General features: G+C 45.6%; 1 pseudogene; it reads left to right on the top strand.

The window, feature by feature from the left end:
- The first annotated feature begins 7,502 nt into the window (after window positions 1-7,502).
- On the top strand, window positions 7,503-12,098 carry LOC138998075 (AMMECR1-like protein pseudogene; annotated as a pseudogene).
- Window positions 12,099-13,455: the final 1,357 nt, after the last annotated feature.

The raw sequence follows: 13,455 nt of genomic DNA, 5'->3' as shown, positions 1-13,455 counted from the left end.
TTTTAAATTTTGAAAGTGTAGACACTAGTCCCTATCCCTGAATGTCTGACAGCTTGCAGGCAGGACCGTGTCTAAGCAATCTGCATTTCTGTCTCCAGCACAGAGCGAGGCATGTGGTAGGAAGCAATCAATATTTGTTGAATTAAACCAAACATAATAAAAGGGCACCTTCATGCATTAGCACATTAACGGAATGAAAGACGGAAGTGTTCACCATACTTAAGTCTCTCATTTTCAATTGAAAAGAAATCATATGTTACACTGGAAAGAGAAACAGTGGTATGTGCAATCTCATTTTGAAGGTCAGATAGTTTAATAAAAAAGCTTCACTAGCCTATAATCTTTCAAGAATGTGTTGGCCAAGGCCATTTAGTCATGTTGACTCTATAGCTGCAGACAGAAACTCATTCAGTCACTCATTTGGCAGATATCACTGAGCCCCTACTCTGGGCTGAAAGCTGTTACAGTTTTAGGGTTACAGCAGTGAACAAAGCCAGGTTTTCTGTTATTTTGTTTTTAATATATATTTTATTGATTTTGAGAGGAATGGAGAGGGAGGGAGAGAGAGAGAAACATCAATGATGAGAGAGAATCATGGATCGGCTGCCCCACACTGGGGATCGAGCCTGCAACCTGGGCATATGCCCTGACTGGGAATCAAACTGTGACCTCTTGGTTCACAGGTCAACACTCAACCACTGAGCCATGCCAGCTGGGCAAGGCCAGGTTTTTAAACTCCTGGAGATCATATTCTAGAGAAATAACAGGATAAGGAAGTAAAAGAATAGCAAATATGCGTCAGTGTTAAGGAAAATAAATCAGGATCCTGACAATGACAGTGAGGGGAGATGAGTATCTCAGGTAGGATGGATAGTCAGGGAAGGCTGTTGGGAAGAGATGATCATTTGATTTGAAGGAGATACGTGGCCCATGCAAAGATGTGGGGGAAAGTATTCCAGGCAAAAGGAACAGCATGTGAAAAGGCTCTGAAGCAGGATAACACTCAGTGTGTTTGAGGAATAACAAGGAAAATAGTGTAGGAGAGGACTGAACAGGGTGGTGTTTGGACAATTGGCAAGAGATGAGTGCAGAGCAATGGCAGGGTGCCAGATATAGGAACTGCAGATGGAAAAGTTTGGATTTTACCCTAAAATGAATGCTTTGGGAGGATGCCGAGCTGTTGTGAATCTTACCTACCATTTAAAAGCATCACTGTCGCTGCTTTGATGCAAATAGCCCGGAAGATGGCAGGAGTGGTAGGCAGCTCGGAGGCACTGCAGCCAGTTAAGAGGCCCTCACAGTACCGGATGCTGGTGGCCTGAACTGAGGTGAGGCCTACGAAGTCACTGGGTCCTGGAAACATATTCGAAGGTAGAGCTACAGGCTTTGCTAAAGGGTTGGGTGTGAACACCAAGGTTCTTAGAAGAGTAGAATTGCTATTTACCCATATGGAGCAGATTGTGGAAGTGGGTTTGGGGTAAGAGAGTTCAGTTGAAATGTGTTAGTTTGGGGCACCTATAGGCATCCAAGTAGAGATGCTGAGCAGACAGACATACAATTGGAGTTCAGGGAAGCCATTCAGGCTGAATATGTAAATACGAGTTTTCTGCAAATAGCATTTGTGTTACTCAGCTCAGGCTGCCATAATAAAATACCATAGACTTGGTGGCTTCCACAACAAGAATCTATCACTCACAGTTCTAGAGGCTGGAAAGTACAAGGTCAAGTTGCCAGCCAATTTGGTTCCTTGCTGAGGATTCACTTCCTGGTTTGTAGACAGTCACCTTATTTCAGTGTCTTCCCATGGCAGAGGGAAAGAGAAAAACAAGACCGCTGATGTTTGTTCTTACAAGGGCACTAATCCCATCATGAGGCTCCCACCCTCATGACCACATCTGAACCTAATCACCTTCCATAGGCCCCATCTCCAATTCCCATCACATTGAGGGGTAAGAGTTTAACATATAAATTTTGAGAGGACCCAATTCAGTCTATAGCAGTCCTTAAAGCCATGAAACTTGTGCATAAAAGAGAAGAAAAGAGAGAGCAGGAAAGGGAGGAGAGGTTTAGAGAATGGAGCCCTAGAGTGATGGAAGAAGATGAGGCAGGACCAGAAAAACTACAGAGAAGGAATGAATGGCCTTTGGAGGGAAGAGGAACACAAGGAGTGCATGGACTCCTGAGAGTGAATAAAGACAGATGATTACCTGGGGAAACACTGCTGATATATCCAATGGGATGGAGATAAAAAGTGGCTGGTCATGGTGCAACTGGCAAGTCATAGTGACCTTGACAAGAGCAAATTTCCTTCAAGTGATAGGTGTGAAACTCTGGCTACGATGAGCTCAAGAAAAAGTGAGACAGAGGGAATTTGAGCAATAATGCCAACCACTCTTTCAAGGCATTGAGAGCAGGCGAACAGAGAGAGGCCTGACACCTGAGAAAAGCCAACACTCTGTGTAGCTGGAGGGGACCCAATGCCTCCTGGTGGGAAGAGTGCTTCAGAAGCCGGTTGGCACATTCAGAGGATGAGCTGTGGTCCAGAACCTCTGAAAAATGCTACTCCACCTGCTTAAAACTGCAGAGGCACCAGCCTCGAGGAAGGCCCCGCGCCAGGCCAGCAGCCCTGAGAGCTGGAGAGACTGAACACACCAGACACCACCCCTTCTCTCCTGCTGGGTCTGCGCCCATAGTGGAGTCTGCTCACCAGCACAATGACACCCACTGTGGGTTTATCCAAAAATCTGCAGAGATACAAAATTAGGTAAGATCACAAAGCCAATTGGAAAACCCTTTTGTGAGCAAATCTTTGGCTAAAGAGGATGGAGGAAAAGGAGGCTATGAAGATAGACAGACAGCTGTAAGTAAATCCCCAGCTCCCTGAATCCCAGTGCTCGGGCAACCTCTGGCAAGCTTGGGTACTTTTAACCTCCTCTTCTAAGTCCGCACCAAGCGATGCTGTAAACATACATTCTTTGATGACAAGTGTGCCCCAACTAGCCTGGGCCTTAGCGGCTACTCTGTATGCTTTTCAATTTCACCTACTTAACTGAGGCTTAAAGTTAGTGGGAGTGACTCTTATGCCAAAGTGGAACTGTACTGTTCTGTTTCACCCAATTCATTTTTATTGAGCTCCTGTTAGGGCTGGATCCTATGCTAATAGGTGCAACGATACAACTTTCAAAAAGAAGAATAGCACTTGTGTTCACTGCGCTCACAATCTAAGTCAGCGGTTCTCAACCTGTGGGTCGAAACACTTTCACAGGGGTTGCCTAAGACCATCAGAAAACATATATAATTACATATTGTTTTTGTGATTAATCACTATGCTTTAATTATGTTCAATTTGTAACCATGAAAATACATCCTGCATATCAGATATTTATATTATGATTCATAACAGTAGCAAAATTACAGTTATGAAGTAGCAACGAAAATAATTTTATGGTTGGGTCACAACATGAGGAACTGTATTTAAGGGTCGTGGCATTAGGAAGGTTGAGGACCACTGATCTAAGTTATGATTCTCCACCAGGGACAATTTTGCCTCCAGAAGACATTGTCAATATCAGGGGACATTTTTGTTTTTATTTCGTTTTTGTTTGTTCTTGTTAATCCTCACCCAAGGACATTTTTCCATTGAATTTTGTGTGTGTGTGGTAGATTTGATTTGATTTGATTTGATTATTGATTAAGGTATTACATGTGTGTCCTTATCCCCCCATTGCCCCCCACACCACTCCTGTTCATGCCCTCACCCCCATAGGGTCTATGTCCATTGGTTATGCTTATATGCGTCCATTGATTTTTTAAAAACATATATTTGTATTGATTTCAGAGAGGAAGGGAGAGTGAGAGAGAGAATCATGGATCAGCTGCCTCCTGCACACCCCCTACTGGGGATTAAGCCTGCAACCCGGGCATGTGCCCTGATGAGGAATCAAACCTTGACCTCCTGGTTCATAGTCGATGCTTAACCACTGAGCCACGCTGGTCAGACTCCATTGACTTTTTTAGAGAGAGTGGAAGAGAGAGGGAAAGACAGAAACACTGATGTGAGAGAAATACATCAATTGGTTGCCTCCTGCACGAGCCCCGACTAGGGCCCAGGCTGGGGAGGAGCCTGCAACCAAGGTACGTGCCCTTGACCAGAATCGAACTTAGGACCCTTCAGTCGACGGGTCAACACTCTATCCACTGAGTCAAACGGGCCAGGGCTGTTGGGAAGCATTTTTGATCATCACTACTGAAGACAGTGCTCCTGGCATCTAGTGGGTGGAGGCCGGGCTGCTGCTCAGCATTCCACAGCGCACAGGGCAGTCTCTAACTGTGGATGATTATCTGATCGAAAATGTCAATAGTGCCAAGGTTAAGACACTCTTATTCAAGGGAGATGAGAGCACATGTATGGATGGCTACGGTGAGCACTAATTCATGTCTCGAGGACTCGCCCACACTGTGTAGAGAGACAGCATCTTAGGTTCCGTGGCTAGACTTCCCTGGCCGTCCCGGGAACAGCACTCCGGGCAAACAGAGCGCCAGCGAGTCGTGCCTGGGGCTGTCAGCATTCACATGTCCTCTAGAGGCCACAGGGCCACTCTGCATGCTCTATCATGTTGGAGCCTGGGGCAACCCCATCTGGAGGCCCTCCGTCTCTTCTGCACCCCGGGACCCAGAGGGGTCCTCCTTGTGTGGCAAAGCCATTCTCTCCATTAAACAGCCAGTCGCCCTGGCAGCCCTGGATGCCAGGTCCTCAGACAGACTTTCAACACTCCCCAGTAACTGTCTTGCCCTGGCTGGTTTGGCTCAGTAGATAGAGCGTCGGCCTGTAGACTGAAGGGTCCCGGGTTCATTTCTGGTCAGGACACATGCCTGGGTTGCAGACTCAATCCCCAGTGGGGGGCATGCAGGAGCCAGCCAATCCATGATTCTCTCTCATCATTGGTGTTTCTATCTCTCCCTCTCCCTTCCTCTCTGAAGTCAATAGAAATATATTTTAAAAAATAACTGTCTTAAGCAAACAGAATCATCTACCTCCGTGTTCGGTTTGGAAACCGAGGTTTAGTGACATGACTAAGATGTCACTGTTCCTAACGTGCAGTGATTTGGCTCAAACGTAGGCCTCTGACTCTAGATGCAGAAATCTTCCTACTGTGAAAGCTACCTGTCTCCATGGTAACGGCAGAAGACAGCCACACCTGTGTGGAGCCTAGCAATTCCCAAAGGGATTCTCACGTCCGGCTTTTCCTCCTCAGGTAAATGCATAAAAAAGAATAGAAAATGCAGTTGGGATTTATACTGAAAGAGAAAACGCGTTATAACGTGATTTTTATCAGCAGTGTCACATCTTTTTGTTCTTGCATAAACCATAGAGAAAGTACCACTACAGAGCCCCTGGCATCAGAACCGGGTCAGAGTAAAGGCTTCATCCTGTAGCACAGCAGACCAGATGCATGTACCTTTAAGGAAACACGTAGGAGAATTCATTTGAGTAGAAGATGGCTTGAAATGACCAAATTAAAACTGAGCCGCATGCTTTTGTTTAAATACAGATGGCTAGGCTGTGTTCCTGTACACCAGCCAGCCGCTGACACCGAGCAGTGCCCTGTGCATATAACCCAGCAAGCCCCGTCAGGCCCAGCGTTTGAAAGCGTCTGTAGCCACGGAAATTCCCAGCCACAGGCAGCGCGGGTCTGCCGATGGACAGAGAGACGACGTCTCCCCTCGAGCTCCACTGGCCATGCAGCCTCCGGGGCTCTCTCCATTTGGAAAGTCTCCCGAGTGGGTTTGGCTGAGCTCCTATGAGCCAACACTTCGGCCACAGCCGCAACCGCAGCCGCGGAGTGCAGTGCCAGGGACTTCCCAGATCGCCCGGAGACACCGAGTCCCGTGCCTCTGGGGTGACACCCAGTGCCACTTGGAGAGCGTGGCCTCCAGCAGGAGTGCGGGTGAATCCTGAAGGTGGCTTGGCCAAGTAACTCAGGCTAATGTCTGCTGAGCCCGCTTTTTCCAGTTGGAAATGAAACACTTCTGGAAGCGTCATTAACTCTTCACTCCACCAAGGTGTCTCAGGAGGGCCCTGCAGCAGCCATTCCCCAAGTGCACTGGGCCTGCAAAAGGTTACGGGCTCCTCCCCGCCCGAACTTCTCAGCGGGCACCGTGGCTGGAAAGGGCAGGGAACTGAGGGACTGACGGGCATGTCCACAGGCTGCATGGAGCTTCCCGCAGGAAGAATCTGGCCAAATGGTTTGTTTCCTTCCTTTCCAGCCACCGTATATTAATTGAGTACAAGTTGGTCAACTATTGTCAATTGACATTAAGCAATTTACTATTTCATGGCAGCTAAAAACACACGCTCACTGCTCTTAACCCTCTTGACTGTCCAAACAGATTTCCCTCCTAACGTGGAAGTGGATTTGGTTTGAGCTCCTCGGCTGCTCACTGTTCAGCATTAACAGTGAAATCGGTCCCGGGAAATCAGGGCAACCTGAGCAGTGGCTGCTCACAGGGAAGGCATGGGTGGTGGGCGCAACCCACACCCCAGGGCCCTGTGTGGCCTAAGATGGCCACGGCCGGAGGGTGTGGCTGTCTGCCCTGGTGCTGCTGACTCATTGTTTTTATTTTTTCTTTTCTGTTTCCTTAACGCCAGAGAAATCAGTGTGGAGAAAGGCCCAGTATGCAATCTGGTTCCGTTCTGTCACTTCTCCAGTAACGGTGCCTCAGGGAGCTACACGACCTGCCCGGATAACTAAAAGGATCATCTGTCTCCCCCTCATTCCTGCGTCTTCTTTATTCTTTTATATTCTCCCTTCCGCCCTCGAGAAACCCAGCTCTGGCGGCGAGTGGGGGAAGCGTGGTGATCTTGGGACCAAAGGCCTGGAGCTCAGCGTGCACCTGAGTCAGTCACCTTCCCGGGGGCCTTGGTTTCTGTCAGTGAAAGGGAGTGAGAGCCACACCGCCCAGGGGCGTTGCAAGGGCAGGAGAAGTGACTTAGATAAACGTTCTTTCACTGCAAAGGAGGCCCGAGGGGCCGCTGCGCTGGTGGCGCCTCTGGGGAGCCCCTCCATCCGCAGGGCTGCGCCTGGCCCTGGAGAGAAGATACAGGAAGAGAGAAGGGCATCGGAAGAAAATTCATTTCAGAGACAACATAGCCCCTCTTCTGTGCAGCTGCCCCCTCCTCTGTGCAGCTGCCCCCTCTTCTGTGCAGCTGCCCCCTCCTCTGTGCAGCTGCCCCCTTCTCCCCCCGCCCCCCCACCCTCCCCCACCTCCGGGCCATACAAGCTTCTGCTCTCGGGTGCTGTGCATCCCAGGCCGTGAGCGGAGTCCCGGTGGGAAAGGGTGCGGTTGGCAGCGGCTGCTGGGGTCTGGCAGCTGTCACCTGGCGGGGAAAGCGCACCAGGTCAGGCCTCTGCAGCACCACCCTCCCGCGGAGGCAGCGGAGGCTGAGCCCTCTGCCCTACCCAGTGAACTGCCAGCGCCGAGAAGCGGGCGGTGACCTCGAGATGTGCTGCTGCTGCTGCTTCCACGGCCTCTACTGGCACCTCGAAGGCTTCCCTCAGCCACGACTGCCTGGAGCCCCCAGGGAGCCCCGTGCGCACTGTGACATGGAAGACGGGACAAGCGGCTTCGTGGCTGCATGGGCCCTTCTCAGCCCTGCACCTTCGCTCAGACTCAGGGAATACACGCAAACGGTGCCCTTCAGGACGGTCCACGCCCCCCCTCCGCCCCCAGGAGCTGCCTACACTGTCCTGCTCTGCCTTCCTCCGTACTCATTTGGAGGAGGCCAGTGGTTACCTGGACTGGGAGGCAGGGGCCCTGGGATTCAAATTGAATTCATCAATGAAAAAGGCGTCAAACGTCCAGCCACATGCTTCTCTGAGGCTGCTAGGGAGCAAAGCTGGACAGATCCAGACACTAAACTCCTTGCTCAGGGAAGGTGGCTTTACGGCTCCAATTACCAGTGAATTCAGAAAAACGACCAAACTTACCAGGTACCGAAGTGAGAAGGTGACATTCAGTTATGCAGAATATATTGCTTCTCACAGCACTGTTTCCAGGATGGCACTCTTCAGCCACTGAGCCACACCAGCAGGGCTGTGGTTAGTCTTTTGATTTTTAAAACAAGTAACACCTACTGGCATTCCACTTGTTTTTCTTTTAACTAAGTTGTCATCATATCATTTGGGAAAAAAATTAATTCTTAAAATCTATTGTGCAGAAAGGTATCGAATCACTTATCTAAACAGAAGTGCAAATACAGCCTATGGACTTGCCCTGTCCCTCAGTGAAATGCACAGAGCCGTGGCCTCTTTCTGCCGGCGGTGGACCAAATGCTTCCTACTGTGCTTACAGAACTGTGCCACTTGACACTGTCCCACACAGTCAGGTCACGCTGAAGGAGCCCTGGGCTGGAAGACAGTGCTGCCCTCTTTAGCTGTGGGATCTGAAGCAAATCGTTTTACTTCTCTGTGCTTTCCAGAGGTAAATAGGGATGCAAAATGGGGATAACTCTATGAACCCCAAGATTAAATGGGATCACATCATGGAGGTCTCAGCTTAAATGCCCCCTGCTCCGGGGGTCAATAGCGGATGCTGTTAGAGGAGTTAGCTAGACACGCAGGCAGAAGGGCAGGGTCCGTGGCAAACAAGGGCAGGTGGACTCAGGCAGGGCAGACAGGACAGTGCGAGCAGCCTAACCACAGGAACCACCATGCTGAAATAACAGAATGTTTTTTGACACCAAGCGGGAAGCATGGGAACCCGCAGAAGGCCTGCAGCAATCGGTGAACTGATACTTAGGAACAGAGGAAGTTCAGGTCTGCTGCTGGGAAGGAGCAGTGAGGGAACTAATCTGGTGGCGGCACCCTTAGATATAGAGCAGGCTTGTAGCACGTGTACACCCCTAGACCGACTAGTTCCGCTGGCAACCCATTATTTGGGGCCCCCGTGAGGGAGTCTGAATCTGCTTGTAACAAGTTTTCCAGGCTTTTGCAGGAAGCTCATTCTTCAGTGTTGCGAGACACAACGTGGGCGGGGGGGGGGGGGGGGGGGGGGGGGGGGGCAGGGGAACCTTTGGCACTCACTAAATACTTGTTGGATAAAAGAACGTGAGGTATGAAGAGCTTCCAGTTTAATAAATACAGTGAGCTGTACTAAACATTAGCTTGTAGCCCCGGCTGGTTTGGATCAGTGGATAGAGCACCGGCCTGCGAACTGAAAGGTCCCGGCTTCAATTCCAGTCAAGGGCACGTGCACGGGTTGTGGTTTAGATCCCCAGTGGGGGGCGGGCAGGAGGCAGCCGATCAATAATTCTCTCTTATCATTGATGTTTCTATCTCTCTCTCCTTCTCCCTTCCTCTCTGAAATCAATAAAAATATATATTTTTTAAAAACACAGCATATATATTTGTGAGAACTCAATCTGTGCTTTAGAAGGAAAACTTAAAGATAAATATGCCATAGGACTAATTCAGTGAATCATTTATCAACAAATTAATGGATCTTGCCTCAGTTGACATTTCTGTTTACAAACTAATGGCATACTTACTTAACTGCCTCCATTATGGGTTCTCAACTTTTCCAAGGAGTATTTTTAACATGAAAAAAAGCAATTTTTTAAAAATTAACACAATCACAGAGCATTTGTAGGCACTAGCAAATATATTGTGTAAGCTAATAGCTCATAACTAAGGAACTAGCCATCAATTAAAATAAACAGATTAGTTCAAAAACAGAAACTGTTGTCCTAGGCCACAGAGATTCACATGTTGATTCTTATAAAGCTCTAAGTCATCAAAGCTTCAAGTCAGGATATCTAGGCTCTAGTTCAAGCTGCACCTTCAACTCATCAAAGGACCTGGGTCAAGTTACCACAATTCTCTAGTCCTGAGTGTTCTCACATGTGTAATGAGAATGAGGCTTTCTATCAACTCTTTTAACTTTGCAGTTCTATGTGCCTCTATTCACTGATTGATGTACATCAGTGATGTACTGATGTCAGGGAAGACAACATGGGCTATACTACTAGCTGTAGTTAACATAAGCCTAAAAAGTCCTATTACTTATAGGGTACTTGTGGTGAAAAATAGATAAACTATGTGTGATTACTTATTGGGCTATCTGAGTTCAAGGTCATACTTAAACTGATTTTTATGAGATTGGATTAAGGAAAATTAGCTTGAAGCCAATGGATGGTAGAATGTGTATGGTTACCTTTGATCTAGGAGGAGAGATACACTTCACTAGGCAGTGTTTCTAAGAATGTTTCCTCCAGTGTCTTTTAGAAATGCAATGGTCCCCTTTCTTCAGGTGTGTGAACATGAAAAGCCAAATTCTACAATTGTATGAAAGAGCGAAAGGCCAAGACACTCTTGAAAAAGATTTGCTGTAACAGATTTCAAGACAATACTGTGGGATTGGAAAAGGGCTAAATTAATTTTAAAAAGGAGCTATAGCTCTCAAAAACAGATCTGTGTACATGAGAAAACTTCACATGTAACAGAGGAAACATTGTCAAACAATGGGGAAAGGATGGACTATTCAATAAATGGTGCTGGGTTAACTATTACATATGTCTCCTTTTCCCCCCCATTGACCTCTCCTAAGTCACTTCCACCCGAAAAAACATGCCCTCACCCTCCTACTGTCTGTGTCCATGTGTTATGCTCATATACATGCATACAAGTCCTTTGGTTGATCTCTTACCCCCCCACCCCTACCCTCCCATGCCTTCACTCTGAGGTTTGACAGAATGTATGATGTTTCCATGTCTCTGGATTTATTTTGTTCATCAGTTTATGTTGTTCATTATATTCCATAAATGAGTGAGATAACATGATATTTATCTTTCTCCGACTGGCTTATTTCGCTTAGCCATAATGCTCTCCAGGTCCATCCATGTGGTTGCAAATGGTAAGAATTCCTTCTTTTTTACAGCAGCATAGTATTCCATCGTGTAGATGTACCACAGTTTTTAAACCCACTCATCTGCTGATGGACCCTTACACTGTTTCCAAATCTTAGCTATTGTAAATTGTGCTGCTATGAACGTAGGGGTGCATATATCCTTTCTTATTGGTTTTTCTGATTTCGTGGGATATAGTCCTAGAAGTGGGATCACTGGGTCAAATGGGAGATCCATTTTTAACTTTTTGAGGAAACTCCATACTGTTCTCCACAATGGCTGCACCAGTCTGCATTCCCACCAGCAGTGCACCAAGGTTCCTTTTTCTCCACATTCTCACCAGTACTTGTCATTGGTTGATTTGTTGATGATAGTCATTCTGACAGGTGTGAGATGGTACCTCATTGTTGTTTTGATTTGCATCTCTTGGATGATTAGTGACTTTGAGCATGTTTTCATATGTCTCTTGGCCTTCTGCATGTCCACTTTAAAAAAGTGTCTATTTAGGACTGTTGCCCATTTTTTTATTGGATTGATTATCTTCCTTTTGTTAAGGTATATGAGTTCCCTGTAAATTTTGGAGATTAAACTCTTATTGGAGATAACATTGGCAAATATGTTCTCCCATGCAGTGGGCTTTCTTGTTGTTTTGTTGATGGTTTCTTTTACTGTGCAGAAGCTTTTTATTTTGATCTAGTCCCCTTTGTCTATTTTCTCTTTAGTCTCCACTGTCCTAGGAGCTGTGTTGGTAAAGATATTTCTACAATATACAGTATGTCTGCTATTTTGCTGCCTATGGTTTCTTCTAAGCTTTTTAAGGTTTCCCATCTTATGTTTAAGTCCTTTATCCATTTTGAGATTATTTTTGTGTATGGAATAAGTTGGTGGTCTAGTTTCTTTCTTTTCTTTTCTTTTTTTTTTTTTTTTTGCATGTATCTGCCCAATTTTCCCAACACCATTTATTGAAGAGACTGTCTTAACTCCATTGTATGCTCTTGCCTCCTTTGTGAAGTATTAATTGATTGTAATGGCTTGAGTTGATTTCTGGGTTCTCTGTTCTGTTCTATTGGTCTGTATGTCTGTTCTTGTGCCAGTACCAGGCAGTTTTGAGAACAGTGGCTTTGTAATATAACTTGACATCTGGTATTGTGACCCCTCTAACTTTGTTCTTCTTTCTCAGGATTGCCGTGGCTAATCCATATGAATTTTTGGAGAGTTTGTTCTAGGTCTATGAAATATGCCATTGGTATTTTGATGGGGATCGCATTGAATCTATAGATTGCTTTAGTAGTATGGACATTTTAATGATGTTGATTCTACCAATCCATGAACACGGTATATTCTTCCATTTGTTTATGTCTTCCTCTATCTCTTTTTTCAATGTTCTCTGAGTACAGGTCATTTACCTCCTTAGTTAAGTTTATTCCTACGTATCTTAAATTTTTTGTTGCAATAGTAAATGGGATTATTTTTTTAGTTTCTCTTTCTGTGAGTTCACTATTGGTGTATAAAAAGGCCATAGATTTCTGGGTGTTAATTTTATATCCTGTTACATTGCCAAATTCATTTAAGTCTAGTAGTTTTTTGATGGGGTCTTTACAGTTTTCTATGTATAATATCATGTCATCTGCAGTAATAACAATTTTACTTCTTCTTTTCCATTTTGGATGCCTTGTATTTCTTCTTCTTATCTGATTGCTATGGTTAACACTTCAAGTACTATATCCAGCAGGAGTGGTAAAAATGAGCATCCCTGTCTTGTTCCTGTTCTTAGGGGAAATGATTTTAGTGTTTGCCCATTGAGTATGATGTTGGCTGTAGGATTGTCATATAGGGCTTTTATTATGTTGAGGTATGATCCTTCTATTCCCACTTTGCTGAGAGTTTTTATTAAGAAAGGGTGTTGGATTTTGTCAAATGCTTTTTCTGCATCAATTGATATGATTATGTGATTTTCATCTCTCAGTTTGTTTATGTGATGTATCATGTTTATTGATTTGTGGATATTGTACCAGCCTTGCACTTGGTTATGGTGTATGATCTTTCTAATGTAATGCTGGATCCGGTTTGCTAGAAGTTTGTTGAGCATTTCAGCATCTTTGTTCATCAGGGATATTGGCCTGTAATTCTCTTTCATTGTAGTGTCTTTATCTGGTTTTGGAATTAGGGTAATGCTGGCTTCATAGAAAGGGCTTGGAAGTGTTCCTTCCTCTTGAATTTTTTTGGAATAATCTGAGGAGGATAGATTTTAGTTCTCTGCATGTTTGGTAAAACTCCTCTGTGAAGCTGCTGGGACCAGAGCTTTTGTTTGCTAGAAGATTTTTGATTACTGCTTCAATTTCTTTGCTAGTTATCAGCCTACTCAGGTTTTTTTTTTATTCTTCCTGATTGAGTTTTGGAAGATTGTATTTTTCTAGGTATATGTCCATTTTGTCTAGGTTGTCCAGTTTGTTGGAGTAGAGTTGTTCATAATATATTTTTACAATCTTTTGTATGTCTGTGGAATCGGTTGTTACTTCACCTCTCTCATTTCTGATTTTGTTTATTTGGGT

Source organism: Myotis yumanensis, unplaced genomic scaffold, assembly GCF_028538775.1.
Source record: "Myotis yumanensis isolate MYYU_CA2020_CCGP unplaced genomic scaffold, mMyoYum1.0.hap1 SCAF_19, whole genome shotgun sequence".
NCBI classification, from domain to species: domain Eukaryota; kingdom Metazoa; phylum Chordata; class Mammalia; order Chiroptera; family Vespertilionidae; genus Myotis; species Myotis yumanensis.
The sequence above is the reverse complement of the archived record's forward strand: the minus strand, read 5'-3'. Positions and strand labels throughout refer to the sequence as shown.